A 12,480-nucleotide genomic window follows, 5' to 3' on the forward strand; every position below is an offset into this window, starting at 1 on the left:
CCAGCAGGCCAGGCCAGAGACCAGGGCTGTCCTTAGTGTAGCCGCAGGCTGGAAACACACAGCCTCAACACTGTGCCAGGCACAGAGCAGCCAGCTGAAGGCTGTTCCAGAGGATAGGTAACCAGCAGGCCAGAGACCAGGGCTGTCCACAGGCTGGAAACACACAGCCTCAACACTGTGCCAGGCACAGAGCAGGCAGCTGTTCCCTCATAGGCACCACAGCAATTGTCCTCATAGGATTTCTCAGTGATATTCCAGTACATGGATATTGAAGATAACTTGGGCTTATTCAGAGAGGGTCAATAAGTGAGAGAGGTTGAATTGCACTCAGTCTTCCACATCGGGTAATAGCCAGTCTATCAACCATCTCGTCTTCAATGTTACTCATATGGAGTGGAGTCCTCTACTACAGGACATCTGCTTTATCCATGTTAATCCATGATACGATGCAGGGCTTCATTAGTGTTAATATTGCAACAGAGACAAAGATTCTGACAAGTCATGGACCCGTCATCTGTCCGTTCCTCCCTTCCATCCATCCCTCACCTGTTCCTCGTCTCCGATGGCGGCAATGTATCCCAGAATGCTGTGCATCTCCTCCTGGGTCATACCCTTGCTGATGTAATACTTCAGGAGGCCGCAGAGGGACGATCGGATGGTCTGATTGTCGTCTTCACTAATATCTCCTCCCTGCTGACACTCTTACTGACAGATTTAGAATAATTTATTTAAAAAAAAAAAAACATATGTTTATAACATAAATATTATTTTATGAGAAATCAAGTTGACTGTAGAACTTGTACAGTTATTACAATACATACATCTCATGTAACAGATGGAGCTAGAGTAGGACAATTATGAATCATGAGTAAAAACCAGAAGCTGAGCATTCTGGGAGATTGAGTCCCACCCGTAGTAAAGGCGAATGGTGTCCAGTAGAAATTGAACTCCGTATTTCTTCCGGAACTGCTTCCTGTTTTCTTTGATGACGGTGGACATGTACTGGATGTGACCTTCATCACCACGAGAAAGATTGACAAGAGTCACACACACAGGGATGGATAAGTTACATTCTAAATGTAATCCATTAGTTACCTGCCCAAAAATGGAATCAGTAACAGAACTTTTGGATTACCCAAACTAACTTAATTTGATTTCTGTCAGTTACTTTTGGATTACGTTCCCCTTAAGATGCATTACGCCGCGTTCACGTTCCAGTCGGAACTAGGAAACTCTGAAATTTCCGACTTGCTAACTGGTTGAAGTTATACACGTGCCACGTTCAACCAGTTAGGAAGGAAGTTCGACGCATGTGAAGGTGGCATTAGAAGTAGACAAAAAGGGTCCATCAAACGCATGTGGTGTGTCATTATGGTGGTCTCTGACTTGCTCAGGTGGAACAAACTTCAACTTGTTCCTGGATTTGCAACCAATCATACTCTGATATCTACTAACACATGAACCCCCCCCCACCCCCCCCCCCACACACAGACCCATGGTCCCAGGTGCTCACCGATGCGCAGGGGGAAGTCTCCCAGGTTCCAGATGCTGAAGTTGAACAGAAGGTGTGTGTGGAGCTGCTGCAGCAGCTGCTGGTTCTTTTCGTAGGTAACCTGCTCCACCAGGAGCTGAGCAGACACCAAGACACTCACATCCACCAGACTGGCAGGCAGCTACACAGAGAGAAATACACACACGCCAAGAGAGAGAATCAATAAGAGAGGAGAGAGTAGAGAGAGAATGACAGAGACAAAGAGAGCGAGAGAGAATGACAGAAAAAGAGAGTGGAAAGAGATTGAGAGAGCACAGGCAAGAGAGAGAAAGAATAGACCGAGAGAATGAAAGAGCCAGAGAGAGTTGATAAGGGCGCCGGAGGGGAAGGCCGCCATTTTACGGGCTCCTAACCAACTGTGATATTTTGTGTTATTTTTATCATTGGTCGCAACTTATTTTGTACAAATGTTGCTGGTTCTGTCTCTTATGACCAAAAATAGCTTCTGGATATCAGAACAGTAATTACTGACCACGAACTGGACGAAGATTATTTATTTAAATGAGTCTGACGTGAAGGACATAGAGCTTCTCCGAGACCAGGCCCAAATCCACGTGAAAATAATACGGAAATACAGGGGACGGAGATCGGAGTGCCTTGTGAGAGTCGTTGGCGAGTGGGTAACCCGCCTCAAACATCCGTTCTATTGGACAACGTGCAATCACTGGACAATAAACCGGATGACCTCCGCACGAGACTATCCTACCAACGGGACATTACATACTGTATTATCTTATGTTTCACCGAGTCGTGGCTAAACGACGACACGGATAATATTCAGTTGGCTGGGTTTCCCTTGCATCGGCAGGACAGAACAGCTACGTCTGGTAAGATGAGGGTGGGGGTGTGTCTATTTGTCAATAACAGCTGGTGCGCAATGTCTAATATTAAGGAGGTCTTGAGGCATTGCTCGCCTGAGGTAGAATACTTCATGATAAACTGTAGACCACACCATCTACCAAGAGAGTTTATCTATATTTTTAGTAGCAGTCCATTTACCACCACAAACTGATGCTGGCACTAAGACCACATTCACAGAGCTGTATAAGGCCTTAAGCAAACAAGAAAATACTCATCCTAGTGGGCGGGACTTTAATGCAGGCAAACTTAAATCCATGTTACCTCATTTCTACCAGCATGTCACAAAACACTATACGACCACCTTTACTCCACACACCGAGACGCATACAAAGCTCCCCTCACCATCTATTTGGCACATCTGATCATTATTCTTACAAGCAAAAACTAAAGCAGGGAGTATCAGATACTTGCTGAATACGGAAGTGGCCAGATGACGCGGTTGCTACGCTACAGGACTGTTTTGCAGCACAGACTGGAATATGTTTCAGGATTCATCCAATGGCATTGAGAGTATACCACCTGTCACCAGCTTCATCAATAAGTGCATCGACGACGCCCCCCCCCCCTCCTCACAGTGACCGTACGTACAGTGAGGGAACAAAGTATTTGATCCCCTGCTGATTTTGTACGTTTGCCCACTGACAAAGAAATGATCAGTCTATAATGGTAGGTTTATTTGAACAGTGAGAGACAGAATTTAAAAATCCAGAAAAACACATGTCAAAAGTGTTATAAATTGATTTGCATCTACTCTCTCTCGTCGTCATCTACTCTCTCTCGTCGTCATCTACTCTCTCTCGTCGTCATCTACTCTCTCTCGTCGTCATCTACTCTCTCTCGTCGTCATCTACTCTCTCTCATCGTCATCTACTCTCTCTCATCGTCATCTACTCTCTCTCATCGTCATCTACTCTCTCTCATCGTCATCTACTCTCTCTCATCGTCATCTACTCTCTCTCATCGTCATCTACTCTCTCTCATCGTCATCTACTCTCTCTCATCGTCATCTACTCTCTCATCGTCATCTACTCTCTCATCGTCATCTACTCTCTCATCGTCATCTACTCTCTCTCTCTGACGCTCGTCAGATGTGGCAGGGCTTGCAAACCTTTACGGACTACAAAGGGAAACACAGCCGCGAGCTGCTCAGTGACTCGAGTCTACCAGACAATGCTTTTTATGCTCGCTTCGAGGCAAGCAACACTGAAGCATGCATGAGAGCACCAGCTGTTCCGGACGACTGTGGGATCACGCTCCTCGTAGCCAATGTGAGCAAGACCTTTAAATAGTTCAACATTCACAAGGCTGCAGGCCCAGACAGATTACCAGGACGTGTACTCCGAGCATGCGCGGACCAACTGGCAAGTGTCTTCACTGACATTTTCAACCTCTCCCTGACCTAATCTGTAATACCTACATGTTTCAAGCAGACCACCCTAGTCCCTGTGCCCAAGAAAGCAAGGTAAACTGCCTAAATGATTACCGCCTGTGGCACTCACGTCTGTAGCCATGAAGTGCTTTGAAAGGCTGGTCATGGCTCACAAACACCATTATCCCAGAAACCATAGACCCACTTCAATTTGCATACCGCCCCAACAGATCCACAGATGATGCAATCTCAATCGCAGTCCAACACTGGCCTTTCCCACCTGGACAAAAGGAACACTTATGTGAGAATGCTGTTCATTGACTACAACTCAGCGTTCAACACCCTAGTGCCCTCAAAGCTCATCACTAAGCTAAGGACCCCGGGACTGAACACCTCCCTCTGCAACAATTAAGCAAATTGCAACCTGGACCATTTACATTGACAACCCCTCTTTTTTTACACTGCTGCTACTCACTGTTTATTATCTATGCATAGTCACTTTACTACCATCTACACTAATGAAGAGAACGAAAGAGCCAGAGGGAGAGAGAGACAGGCAGACAAAGAAAGCGTTAACACAGTATCTAAACCTTCTGCATCAGTCCCCCCCAGGGTGGCGACTCCATGGGAGTGCAGCAGGCTCTCCTGGTTGATGGGGTGACGCTGCAGGAAGTGCTTCAGCACCAGCAGGAACGTGGCAACCAGGTTCTTCTCCAGACGCGCCTCTGAAACACACAGTGAGTTCAGTTCAATAACTGTAATGCTTGTATTATCACCTAAAGCTAAACATGTTTTGTGTTGGGGACTCACCCGAGGACCTGTTGGAGGGCAGGATGACCCAGTCCCGTCCCCGGGGAGGTGGCCGCGTCAGGGGTGGGGCTGATGAACTCTGACCCCGTGGGGTCGGCAGCGGTGTGGTTCTCAGGGGTCAGCAGGGTGAGTTGTTCCAGGATGGGAAAGAGGACAGGTAGACCTCCCACAGTTGATCATATCCTGAACACAGGAGTGTGAATCAGAAAGGGGAAAATTAACCAGAGGCTGAATCAGAAAGGGGAAATAATCAGAGACGGCCTTGAATATAATTTTGCCCTGTAACCATCCCCCAAGACAACACCCTATTGCCTGGTCGGGATTGGAACCAGCAATCTTGCAGCTACTGATTGACTTATGTAACCTCTACACTACATACCACCCATCAACCATCCAATCAAATATTCAACAATAAACTTAGGAGAATATGTTGTCGTTGCTAAATCGTACCTTGATGTCCCAGTTGACAACCTTGTTCCCAGTCAGACGTCCATGGAGGAGGTTGGGGGACAGGTCCAAACAGATGGGGTTCCGACAAGCCTGTAGGAACCAGGAGACATATTTCTGCCTGTCACAACTGACAAGTCATTAACATCCATGACCGTAATAATAAAGCATGGGCGTGGAGTAATGAGGTAAATGATTGACAGTAGCCTAGTCCAATCACCTTGGGGGAGTAGTGCAGCAGAAGTTTAGATGTGAGGTCACCGAGCTCCGCCTCTTGGGTCTTGAAAGGAGAAATGCAGTTTGGCCCTGAGAAGAGAAGGAAACCAACCAAAGATAAGATGACTATAACCCTGTCCCTGGCCGTGTTCCAATGCTCATCAAATGCATCCTTCCTTCCTTTGAAGACATCGCTGTTCTGACAACATCTGATTGACGAGACTCCAACAGAAATGAAGAGGTGTGAAAAATATGGTGGAGACTTTCTCAGCCAATGATCACATCAATCTAATGCCTGTAAAAGCATGAAGAGGGGTCAACGGATGCACACTTCAGGCAGAGAATCAATGGAGAGAGTCCATAGGCTTCAATAATCCAATCCCGATCAGATTATCGTGATTATCGAGATTATCTCAAGGAAGGGAGGAAGGAACGTTCAGGGATGCATTTTAAACCTAACTGCATTTCCCTGGTTCCTCGCGTCCTCTCTCGTCGCCTCCTCCTCAAAACCCATTGGATGAGAACATCAGAGGTCCCTCCCTTCTGACCTTTTCATCCAGTGGGTTGAAACAGAGGCGAGAAGAGAGGATGCGAGTAATCAAAGAAATGCTATTTAGATTCTCCCCATCTCTCTCACCGAGGCTGCAGAGGGCCTTGACGTGGTTGGGCTGCAGTGCTTCGTGGAACACCATGACGTTACCCAGTTGGCCCTGCAGGGAGGTGGGGCTGCCCCACTCGCTGTCCTGCGTCCCCGCAGAGATCAACTTGGTGACCGACTCAGGCTTGCCCCCCAGGAGGCTCCCCCAGCCCTGGGTCGACAGGATGCCCCCCAGGGAGGAGCGGGCGGAAGGGGGCGCCCGGAGAAGGGGGTCTGGGATTTGGGAGGGGTGGCGTGGTGGTCCGATGGCCCGCTGAGCCGATGCAGCAGGAGGTGAAAGGCTGAGGGGGCAAAAACACAGTCAGGGAACTGAATATGAGCTCACGGGCAAAAACATACACACAAATGTATATAAACAACACGCGCGCGCACACAATGTAACTCTCACCTCTGTCATGGTCGGGTACTTGAGTGGTGCTGACAGTTTCTGCTGTCCATCTACATAGATGTAAACTAGGCTCTGTCCAAATGGCCTCTTCCCGGTACATGGACTACACCTATACTGTGCTGTGGGCAGAACACACACAGGACTCAATCTCCCACAATTCACCCTGTCGGCAGCCAGCCATACAGACCATGGAGATATATCCATTCTAGTGGTCTATGTTTAATTCTATGACACAGTCAAGCCTACAGAAAAGTGATGTCACTCACCCAGAGTGAGTCACAGAAAGAGTAGTCTGGTAGGATCACTGTCATGTACTCCTTCTTGGTGCACACGGCAACCACCAGTACCCCTGCTGAACTGATGAAGGCCTCCAAGCCCGTTCCTCCCGGGGTGAAGAAACTACAGAGGAACAGACAACAGAGCACGTTACACACTATTAACCTGTCTCTCCCAATCCTCCTGTCTCTCCCTCCCTCGACCACCATCTCTACCTCATCCACCTCCATCCATCCATCCCACTACCATCCCTCCCTCGACCACCATCTCTACCTCATCCACCTCAATCCATCCATCCCTCTACCATCCCTCCCTCGACCACCATCTCTACCTCATCCACCTCAATCCATCCATCCCTCTACCATCCCTCCCTCGACCACCATCTCTACCTCATCCACCTCAATCCATCCATCCCTCTACCATCCCTCCCTCGACCACCATCTCTACCTCATCCACCTCAATCCATCCATCCCTCTACCATCCCTCCCTCGACCACCATCTCTACCTCATCCACCTCCCTCGACCACCATCTCTACCTCATCCACCTCCCTCCCTCCCTCCCTCCCTCCCTCTCCCTAGATCACGCAACCCTCCGTCTCTCACCCTCAGTCTCACTCACCCTCCTCCCCTCACCTGTACAGCTGCTTCCTCTTGTCCCCCTTGCCGGGCAGTCCCTGCTGGTCCTGGTCCAATGAGAGCCAGGCCAGGAAGCTGAAGGCGGGGCCCGGCCAGCGCATCACCATTGGCACGGCGATGCCAGCCATGCTGGGCGACAGATCAAAGTACTGCATGGCGCTCTCCAGACCCTGCTTCCGCACCATGCCCAGGACCGCCCTCAACACCGGGCCCACGTACGGGTGAGGCTGCCCGGGCTCCAGCGGCCTCAGAAGCCTGAGTAACTGGAGGAGCTCACCGCCGCTCAGCGACTGGCTCCCCAGCGACCCTAGCAAACTGACAAGGCTTTCTGCGCACGCCCGGTGCAGGCGAGCGTGGTGCCCAAGGGTGGCGAGGAGCCGCACGGCCATGGCGGCGTTGACGCAGGTGGCGCGCGTCTGTCGGTTGATGCAGCAGAGGCGGCGGAGCCAGTCAGCAGTGAACACCTGCAGCTCAGCAGAGTCCATCTCTGGGAGCCACTGGATGAGGAGGAGCAGGGGCTCCACGTTACTGATGCCCAGGATACCCACCGAGCTGTGTTCACCCTCCACAGCCTGAGGGAGGGGAGGGCGGGGAAGGGAGAGAGGGACAGTGGGCAGACATCACACATAGTGGGTAAGTGCACAGATATACAGGGGTTTAATGTCCCAAATGCAACCCTATTCTCCATGTAGAGTGATGCTCCTGTGACTATGAGCCACAAGACAATATTCCCATAATCAGTGTATAGATAGTAGAAGGCTTGTTATTGCATTTTGGTTTCAGGCCTTAAATTTAAAAAGCAATATGCCTTGTGTTACAGTGGCATTAATAGTTAGTGTAAAATCCAGTCAAAAGTAGTCTACTATGGGAAATAGGTTGTACTTTAATATGAGAAGAACTCCAGTGACAGAGGGAATCTCTCACCATATTCATCAGTTCCTTCAGCAGGTGTCTGGAGGGCTGGCCCAGGGAGACCAGAACCTCAAACAGGTGAGTGTAGCCAATCCGCTCCTTGAACACCTCCTGTAGGGGCGGGACTAAACTGTTAGCAATACTGTTTGTGTGGATCAGTCTATATATATATGGATATGTTGGAAGGGTTTTGTGTGTGTGGTTCACCTTTGCAGCAGGCGACTTGTGCATCACCGTCGTCAGGGCTTTGATGGTTGCCACGGCGAGAGAGTCCAGTCGCCCTTGAAACACCTGAGACGATATCAGACCTGTCAATCTTTCTCCTGAGCCAATCCCCATTTCCTTAACCTCTCAGGGGGGTGTGTGCAGTATTGTATGTGAGTGAAACTAGCCCCTTTATATCCCTGCCTTCATGCAAACAAAATGAATGATTAAGGTTTTTATGACTTATCAAATCATAATTTAATGATCATCATTCTCCGATTATAACATTGACATCATGCTTAATGATACCTCACTCCACTCAAGGGAATAAAAGGAGGCTGTTGTGTGTGTGTGTGTGTGTGTGTGTGTGTGTGTGTGTGTGTGTGTGTGTGTGTGTGTGTGTGTGTGTGTGTGTGTGTGTGTGTGTGTGTGTGTGTGTGTGTGTGTGTGTGTGTGTGTGTGTGTGTAATCACTGCAGAGGTTTAGTGTCTGATTATTCGTGGACAGAAGCTGCAGCGTAAGTGCTCATTGCTCGTATTGCCCTTGATATAAAGAGGAAACAGACACGTCAGGCCTTTCTGCTCCAGACAACACCAGGAAAAATGGCAATTTCCCGTCAAGAGTCATTGTCTCACTAACATCATAGTACTCTCTGGAGAAGGAAGCTCTGAGGGCTCACCAAAACACAATATTTTAAGAATATATATTCCTTTCTCCTTCACACAGAGGAACACCAACACACACGGAGGAGCAACGCTTCCTCCTGTCGACAAACACACTGGCTCAAAGTAGCCTCACACACACCCACACACATCCTCTGTCCAGCTCTGCCCTTCTCCAAATCATTATTTTCTCTCCCTTTAACGGAGTGTACAACATTCAGTGTGTCTCGGACCGGCTGGAGAGGATCTGTCCGTGGTGAAAGAAAATAAACAGAAAATAAAACCCACAGAAATATATATCTCAGACAGATGTTCAGACCACCTCGGCCATGGACGTCCATCAAGGCACTAGCCACGGTCTCCATGGTAACACAAGACAGATGAGGTGACAGCATTCCATTTGGAAACCCACATGACGCCAGCAGAGAAAACCAACAGGGAGGGAGGGAGGGGAAGATGTCATAAGGGAGGAAACAGAAGAGGGTAGAAGAACGACACGAGGAAAAGGAAAATGAATGAATGATGGGTAGCAACAAGAGAGAACAAGAGACCACTCCACGACAGGACAACTAGCTGATCAGTTCTTCTCGTTGTACTGTAGCTTTGCTCTGTAAACCAACAGTCTACTCTAAGTCTTCACTGCGTCATGGTGGTTTTACTGTGTCATGGGGGTTTTAATGCGTCATGGGGGTTTTACTGAGTCATGGGGGTTTTAACTAACGCGTCATGGGGGTTTTACTGCGTCATGGGGGTTTTAATGCTTCATGGGGGTTTTAACGTGTCATGGGGGTTTTACCGCGTCATGGGGGTTTTAACTAACGCATCATGGGGGTTTTAACGCGTCATGGGGGTTTTAACTAACGCATCATGGGGGTTTTACTGAGTCATGGGGGTTTTAACTAACGCATCATGGGGGTTTTAACGCGTCATGGGGGTTTTAACTAACGCATCATGGGGGTTTTACTGAGTCATGGGGGTTTTAACTAACGCATCATGGGGGTTTTAACTAACGCGTCATGGGGGTTTTAACTAACGCATCATGGGGGTTTTACTGAGTCATGGGGGTTTTAACTAACGCATCATGGGGGTTTTAACTAACGCGTCATGGGGGTTTTAACTAACGCGTCATGGGGGTTTTAATGTGTCATGGGGGTTTTACCGCGTCATGGGGGTTTTACCGCGTCATGGGGGTTTTAATTAACGCATCATGGGGGTTTTACTGAGTCATGGGGTTTTACTGAGTCATGGGGGTTTTAACTAACGCATCATGGGGGTTTTACTGAGTCATGGGGGTTTTAACTAACGCGTCATGGGGGTTTTAACTAACGCGTCATGGGGGTTTTAATGTGTCATGGGGTTTTACCGCGTCATGGGGGTTTTAACGCGTCATGGGGGTTTTAACTAACGCATCATGGGGGTTTTAACGCATCATGGGGGTTTTAACGCGTCATGGGGGTTTTAACGCGTCATGGGGGTTTTAATGTGTCATGGGGGTTTTACTGCGTCATGGGGGTTTTAACGCGTCATGGGGGTTTTAACGCGTCATGGGGGTTTTAACGCGTCATGGGGGTTTTAACGCGTCATGGGGGTTTTAATGCGTCATGGGGGTTTTACTGCGTCATGGGGGTTTTACTGCGTCATGGGGGTTTTAACGAGTCATGGGGTTTTAACGAGTCATGGGGGTTTTAACACGTCATGGGGGTTTTAACGAGTCATGGGGGTTTTAACGCGTCATGGGGGTTTTAATGTGTGCACTGACAGTTATTTGGTGGTTTTACTGCGTCATGGGGGTTTTAACGCGTCATGGGGGTTTTAATGCTTCATGGTGGGTTTAAGGCGTCATGGGGGTTTTAATGTGTGCACTGACAGTTATTTGGTGGTTTTAACGCGTCATGGGGGTTTTACTGCGTCATGGGGGTTTTAACGAGTCATGGGGGTTTTAACGAGTCATGGGGGTTTTAACGCGTCATGGGGGTTTTAACGCGTCATGGGGGTTTTAATGCTTCATGGTGGGTTTAAGGCGTCATGGGGGTTTTAATGTGTGCACTGACAGTTATTTGATGTTTCACAAACTCGGCAAAAAAAAAAAAGAAACGTCCCGTTTTCAGGACCCTGTCTTTCAAAGACAATTCGTAAAAATCCAAATAACTTCACAGATCTTCATTGTAAAGGGTTTAAACATCGTTTCCCATGCTTGTTCAATGAATCATAAACAATTAATGAACATGCACCTGTGGAAAGGTCGTTAAGACACTAACAGCTTAGAGACGGTAGGCAATTAAGAAAACACTAAAGAGGCCTTTCTACTGACTCTGAAAAACACCAAAAGAAAGATGCCTAGGGTCCCTGCTCATCTGCATGAACATACATTCTGTAGAAGTTACTTTGAAGTCATTTCAGACAAATGTTACGGTAAAGACTGCTTAATTGATTGAATTACAGCTTGATAGACTGCTTGATTGATTGAATGACAGATTGACAGCTTAATTTATTTGCAGTTTGATAGACATCTTAATTGATTTATTGCTTGATTGAGTAACTGCTTAATTTAGTAACTGCTTAATTTATTGAATGAGAGCTTGAGAGACAGCTTAATTTATTGATTGACTGCTTGATTGATTGATTGATTGTTTCTGACTACAGGGCAGCACAGATGTACATCTTGTCATGGAGTGGCCATCTTGACGGGGATGGCGGTGACGATAGCATGAGTGACGGTGGTGGCGTGAGTGACGGTGGTGACAGGGTGGCAGTATACCTGGGTGTCACTCTCTCCTGTCACTGTCAGTAACCTGTTGGTGAAATCTTTCTGGTCCTTCTCTGCTGTCGTGCACCTAGCATTAACCAGCTGCAGAGTTGAACCAACAACAGGACGTGGTGAGGGGGGGGCAGGGTGAGGGAGAGAGAAAAGAGTGGTGGATGGGGTTCAGAAGGTAAAGGTTGTGACTCAGAGGGGCTGGGTGGGGGGGGTTAGTGGTACCTAAGTGCTCCAGCACTAAGTGGGGAGGTAAAGTCATAACATGCACAGTGAGCCTGTGTTGAAAGGCTCACACACAGTGTAAGGTAACACTATGCTTCCTAGACAGAGTTACCTTGATACGCTGAGGAAAAACACACACAGTAAACAGTAGGCTAAGACACCCCCCCCAATCCTCATGTTAAACGTCCTTTGTGCCAGGGCTGAGCGAGACCATACCTTGCTGTTCTGTAGGAGGCGTGTCAGGTGCTCGAAGCAGTTGCTGTTGAGGAAGATGGCCTGCAGGACGGGACGGTCCGAACACAGGAACATATCCCTTATAGTGTCTGGAGGTCACAGACACAGGAGAAGAAGAAAAGGGGAATGGGATATGAGAGAACGATAAGGGGGGAAAGAGAGGAGAGAGCGAGAGCCTTCATAAACTATTTATAAAGGCCTCTCTCTAAGTGCTTCATAAATCATGGAAATCAGAAGTCAGGTGACAGTGGTCAACACTCAACCTATACTAGGTG

The 12,480-nt window shown here is 48.3% G+C and overlaps 1 pseudogene; it reads right to left on the minus strand.

The window, feature by feature from the left end:
• The window catches only part of LOC124022117, a 63,081-nt pseudogene that overhangs the window by 15,860 nt on the left and 34,741 nt on the right, over positions 1-12,480 (minus strand).

The sequence above is a fragment of the Oncorhynchus gorbuscha genome, unplaced genomic scaffold (assembly GCF_021184085.1).
Source record: "Oncorhynchus gorbuscha isolate QuinsamMale2020 ecotype Even-year unplaced genomic scaffold, OgorEven_v1.0 Un_scaffold_1302, whole genome shotgun sequence".
NCBI classification, from domain to species: Eukaryota; Metazoa; Chordata; class Actinopteri; order Salmoniformes; family Salmonidae; genus Oncorhynchus; species Oncorhynchus gorbuscha.